Below are 6,546 nucleotides of genomic sequence, written 5' to 3'. Positions count from 1 at the left end.
TTCTTACAACTCTGCTATTTGTTCTGGATCACTTTCTAATATAAACACAATGCAGGCCATATCCACAATTTAAAATTTTCTAGTAGCCACATGTAAAAAGGTAAAAAATAAACAGATGCAATTAATTTTAATAGTACATTTCATTTAACCCACCTTATAAAATTTTTTCCATATGTAATCGAAAATAAGCTTTAGTCACAAGATATTTTATATTATTTGTATCATACTGTGTCTTTGAAATCGGTGTGTGTGTTACACTTTACGGCACCTCTCAATTCGGACTTGCCACATTCAAGTGCTCAATGGCTGTATTTGGCTGGTGGCTACTGTATGGGGCAGTTGCAGACCTAGATTATCAAACATTAAGATGTAAATTCTGACCTAATACCTCGTTTGCCTGGATAGTTAGTGTAACATTGTTGCCAGACTATTTGGCAATGCCGTTAACTTTGGAATAGGGTTGTGCTCAAGAAATACTGAGAAGAATTAGAAGTTTATCTGTGAAGTTCTTTTACCTCTGGTTTTGTGCCGTCCTCTGATCTGGAGCAACACTTCCTGCTACAGTCAGGCTCTAAGGGTGGAGCCCACCCAAAACCCCTTCCAGGCCACATGACCTTATTTCTGTGGTCTATTCCCCCAGGACTCCAACGTGATGAAGTTTTAGTTGATTTCTGTTATTCATGGTAGTTATGTTTTTATAAAGTCTCTGCAAACACCGAATTAGCAATGATGAAGCCCTGTTCCTAGGAGAAATACAGATTTACATTCCCTTGAGCCTCGATCACAGTATTTTCAACAACTGATTAATACATAATCTTGTTTTATTCGTTTCTGTTTAAAAACATCTTATTTACCATATACTGTTGATTCATTAACATTGATGTCATGGAAAATACACTCGCACTCGTGCCTGAATGAAACTTCTTCAGTATAAATACTGGACAGCTGCACTTCAACACAGAGCTTGGGGGGCCGTTTTAAACAGTGAAACCACCAACCAAAAGCACAAAAATGAAAAAAAACAAAACAAAACAAAAAAACCACGGCAGTGAATAGACTGCAGAAAGGACACTTATTTTTATAGTATGAGAGCCGCAGCAAGAAGGCAGAGCATTGCCTTGTTTGACCCCAGCTTGGAATGTTGCGCTGGGCAACTCAAAATTTTTGTCACTTTGTGCATATCTGTAAATGACCAGGAAAGTTCCATGAGTATTGATTTTGGGGTTACAAATACATTTTAATGAGTAGGCAAATCTGGGAGTAATGAAGATCGGCTGTATTCTTTTTTGACAGCATTTTCATTTTCAGAGATGCTTCCAGTGTATGTGGGTGGGCAGTTGGGAAGCTCCTGGGTTCCTTCAGACCTCATCACATGGATGATTGCTCATACATAGTGAACTGCCTACTCCCATTCCCCGGGAAAGGAACAGCCTAGTGGGTGTACCCTGGGGGCTTGGTTGGGCAGAGTCAAGTACAAGCAGAAAGAGCCAAAGGTTGAGCACGGTTGCACCTTGGGAAAAGGTAAAAGCAGAGGAACTTAAAACTGATCCTGAAATGCAATGTACCAGCAGGGGCGGGAGATAAGGTCAACAGATGGGGAGCCCATAAGAGGAAGCATTAACTGAGACCACACACCAGCCAAGAGTGGGTTGAAAAGGCCATTCCTCTTGGGTGAACACAGCTGTGGTGTCCAGAGTTGTCTCTTTTTGGGAATTGTTTGTGTGGGGCATAAGTAGATTTCTCTGGGATAAAGGCACAAGGTTGTGTGCCAGGACAGTACCTTGGCTCATGCCTGAGCTCACCGCACACAATCGGCAACAGATTATGCAAGAATTATTGGTATTTTCATCTCCTTTTCTGTCTTGTCGTTAATCAAGTTGACCTGATTTTCTGAATTCACTGGGACCTCTCCCTTTTTCTCTTTCTTCAAACCACTTTCTGTTTGAAACAAATGAAAATATATTTATATGCTGTAAATGATTCTAATTTCACCAAGGAAACAGCATATTTAACATATAGAGTAATCCTGTTCTTATACAAGTTTATCCATCAAACTGAACTCTCTGGGTAAATCATTCTCAAATATTTTCCTTTTTGAAATAAAAATTGTGTTCAGCCTTCTCTGTGTTACTCAGTCCCATGTCACAGTAGATAGTCTTTAAGCATATTTGTTCTCTTAGCTAGGAATATTATCTGGTTCCATTGTTTCCAAACTGGGACTGATTTTTCCTAGCCTTTATTCTTTCAGTCTCATCTCATGGTTTTTTCCTGCCCTATTCCAAAACACTCTCCACACCCTACCTGTACAGGAAAATGTATTTATATTTTGAACAAAAGTAACAAGTCTTAATGCATTTTCCCATGTTATTGCAGCTTTGCAAAAATCAGGGGAGAACATCAGCAGAGAGTAGGAAAAATATGTCTGGAATGACATAATAAGGGGTAGTGGGGAGCTAAATAACCAAGTTGGAAAAGGATGTTAAGAAGTCAATCAATAAATTAGAGTTAGGATATGAAAAAGTTTAGAAAAGTTTATCCATAATGTAGAAGATCATTTTTATTGATGAGACATTACGATGACGATATAACAAAATTTTGAACAATAGAGAGTCCCCTTACTCTTAACACTAACACAACTCCATAAATGTCATTTGTTATTTTGCCATGGGGTATAGCATGGCAGTCAGGACTGTCAGCTCAGGTCAGACAGATTTGGGTGTAATTCCAGGCCCATCGTTGCTGACTACACAAGTTATTTAAGAGTATTTCGGCTTTAGTTTTCTTAGCTATATATTGGCCTAAATAGATAATGCATCTCAAGTGTCAGCAAGATATCTGAGACAAGTTAACTTATCACTAATATAATTTTAAAAAATACATGTATCTCTTAAGCTCTTGCTGTGTGCCATCTTTGTAGAGCTTATGGTGGGAAGAGGGAGGCAGACAAATTAGCACAGAGGTGGATAAAGGCAGATGGAGAAGGAAAAATGCAGAATATTGGGAGAATATCAAACACAAAGATCTGACCCGATCTGGGGAAGCAAGAGAAAGTGATGTTCCCTGAGAAAGTGATGTTGATCTGAGAAGTAAAGGAGAATTGGGGGTTAAATAGGTAAAGAAGGAGGGGGACCTGGGAAGGGATAGGTGTGTGTGTGTGTGTGTGTGTGTGTGTGTATGTGTGTGTGTGTGTGTGTGTGTATATATGTGTGTGTGTGTGTGTATATTTGGTAATTTAAAATTTATTCTAGCTATAATGCAGGCTAATCTGACTTTAAGGTAGCATCATGTGGCACTTCTAAATCCATTTATGAGATATTCTGCTATACTTGCCTCTGTCTGTTTTATAGCACTAAGAGGTCATCTGGGTTTGGTTCATATAGTAGTGAACAAATGGATAAAAGAACTTTAGAAATCGATAAAGCAGGCAGCTGCTATGATCTTAGACTATCGAGATCAGTGCTGCCATTACTGTTAATGTTCGGATGATACATTCTTGTTACAAATGCAACACCTTAGGGTGCTTTGAAGGGGTCGTGTATAGGAAGATGAATTGTCAAGAAGTACACCACCTTGATATGGGCAGTCATTAGGTCCCATAATGTTGGCTTGCCAATGGCACATTATCATCCCAACTAGACCTGCTGTACATGTACAGCTTCTGAGGTTTTGGGGATCATAAGCTTTTTTGGGGAACTGAAGGTTGGCTGGGGTTTCTGGATCCTTGTGAATGAGTTAAAAGGGTTGCGAGGGATGAGCCTGAGTGGGTGGGCCAAGGTCACATCACGCTGGGCCTTTACCCTAAGTGTAGTGGGAGCTGGTGCAGGACTCTCCCTGAGGGAGGGACATGATCTGCTGTGAGCATGGCGTGAAGCAGGGCAAGGGGGGATGTTTGCTCTTGCTCTCCTACAGGGAGAGCTGATGGTGGCTGACACTAAGTGGTGACAGGAGCAATTGAGAAAGTGAAGAGACCCAGGAGATGTTTAGGAGATCAAAGTGACAGGACCTCAACGGGCTGGGGATGGCTGGTGAGAAGGAGGGGAAATGTTAAGCATGAGACCTGATCTTCCAGATGGGAATCAGAACCCGTGGTGGTGCCATTCGTTGCAACAGGGCAACACCAGCGAAGTCCCAACTTTGCAGAATATCTTTGCCCTTATTTACACGTAGATACATTTCATGACTCTGAAACCATAGTGTACATTTTTTACATTTATTTTTATTCACGGAAGAGGATAAATATTAATATGCATATATCTATGCAAACACACACAAAAATATTAGGTTTGCCACGAATGGTCTTAACTAGTGAAAACCTTTATTTAGCTTTATCATAAACTTAGGAAATTTGAAATTTTATATTATTGATCTTATTCTAAAAATCTGTCGTATATGATTTGCTTATAGATTTCTAAAGAACTGCAATGTGTTAATTCTCCTCATAGAATGTAATTTGTGTTCTTAAGATTTAGTGTCATATTCAAGGCCCTGAGTCACTCTCCAACATTTCCCTTCTCATCCTGAGGGTACTATGTTTTCTTGGTTTTGATTATGTTGGTCCCTCTGTCTCAGAGATCCTCTAAACTCTTCTGCCCCGGCTAAGCTTGTCATCATCCTTCAAGGCCTCTTTGAAATGTCACCACCCCCTCTGAAGCTTTCCTGGATCCTTGTCACCTTGTTTCTAAATTGTCTTGTTCTGATGTGAGTATCATAGACAGACATGAATTAAAGTGAAGTTGTTCCGATTTGTCTGCCTTAGATCAATAGTTCCTAAAACTTTTTTGATGATTCTTTCTCCCAATCAATAAACACCCTCTGATTTAAGTTGGGTTCTCCTAGAAGCAGATTCTGAGATAAGGATGTGAAAGCAGGTAATCTCTTTTGGGAAGGAAGCCCAGGAAGTGCCTTTCAGGGAGTGGGGGAATTGAGACAGGGAAGGGAAAGAAGCCGGTAAGGGGTGCATTTCTGAGCTGGTAAGCATGGCAGTCAACCAGGGCTCATTGCCTCAAGGCCTCTGAGAGGCTGTGTACAACAGGCCTCAGGGTTGGCGCACCTGAAGGCAAGGACCCTGGAGAGCTGGTCCTTTTTTGTTGGTCAGTCAGTGGTCAAGGGGTGCTCCAAGGGGCCTTGACTCCCCAGCACTTTTGGTCTGGTCTGGTCTGCTCTCTGTTCCTGGGCCCATTGCATTCCAGCAGCCAGAGGGCCCCTCATGCACAGAGTTGCAGATATTTGCAGTTGAAACCTGTTCCTGCATGGGTGCATAGGGCAAAGTGATGGCTGAAGGCAGTGACGGTGTCTGCAGTGCCCTGTGTATATATACATACCTGCAGTATTTTCTTATTTCTAAGTCATGCACAACAATGAAAGCTTCTCCCTCCTCCTCTGAAACAATTAAGAGGACACAGTATTTGAGAAAGGAAAGAGCACATTACCAGAGTGGAGTGTGGTAGGGACCTGGGTTTTTTAAATTTTATTTTATTAAATGTACCTAGAGTTTTTAGCTAATATATTTTAATGGTGAACATATTAAAAATCAGGGGGTCTAGAATTTATAGTGGTTGTAGAAGGAAAGTGAAAAATAACAAGCCTCTGGAGTCTGACTGTTTTTACTGTGTAAGTGCCACCAGCACAAGGAAGGGGTTATAAAATCTTATCATGGAATATGGGAGGCATTAACCACATAGTTACACAAAGAAGAATTTTCTCACGGACATCATAATGCAAAGTCTGTTTAATGAAGAGCTCTGAATTTGGATGGGGCCTTAGTTTAGGAATGTGTTACTTGAAGTCTTAAAAAATAGCAAATGTATTATTTTACATGAAGTATATGCATTAAAGCGGGCTTATTTGATTTTTTCCCAGTAGAGAAAAGAGAAAAATGGTTCTTTTCATCCCATTTTCCATATGTTTGTAGCACTCGCTGTCCTCTGATTCTTTTCTGTTGTTCTCTGCTCACCCCCACTTCTCATTCCCTGTCTTTAGTACTGGCCGCTTCTTAAGATGATGTGATTTCTGGATTTGTGGAGTACATTCATTTTTCAAGAAATGAATTGGTACTGCCTTGCTGTCACGGTGCCTGAGTTATAGGACATTTAGGTGATTTGTTATCCATACACATATGGAGAAAGTATCTTATGTTGAGAAAACGTATATAAATTCTTAGTCATCTGCACAGCTCCTATCACAAATACCATTTGAAATCGAAGGGAGGTAGAGTCTTGGTGGGTTTGGGTTACCTGAAGGTACGTTCAAGAACAAAATCAGGCCACTCATTGGCTGGTTTTTCTCTTTCCAAATCCTATTCCCAGCAGAATGCCAATAGCACCCAGCAGTTTAATTCATTATTATGCAAAGTCTAAGTGAGTGAAATTTTAACCTCTGCTTCTAACCACTTCATGTAGGTTTTATCTGTAATTAACTTAGTGAAAGGCATCTGATGACAGATTCTTCCTTGTGCTCCAATTACCTAACTTATGAGGTCCTCTGAAGAGTTTAATTTAACCACTTTATACTGAAAAGAGTCATATGGTAGAGCAGGAATATTAATTA

General features: G+C 40.3%; 1 pseudogene; it reads right to left on the bottom strand.

Annotated features, from left to right (window-relative positions):
* Positions 1-3,295: 3,295 nt before the first annotated feature.
* Positions 3,296-3,621, bottom strand: LOC123784414 (ubiquitin-conjugating enzyme E2 D3 pseudogene; annotated as a pseudogene).
* Positions 3,622-6,546: the final 2,925 nt, after the last annotated feature.

Source organism: Ursus americanus, chromosome 4 (genome assembly GCF_024610735.1).
Source record: "Ursus americanus isolate L20-20 chromosome 4, mUrsAme1.1.p, whole genome shotgun sequence".
NCBI lineage: Eukaryota > Metazoa > Chordata > Mammalia > Carnivora > Ursidae > Ursus > Ursus americanus.
The sequence above is the reverse complement of the archived record's forward strand: the minus strand, read 5'-3'. Positions and strand labels throughout refer to the sequence as shown.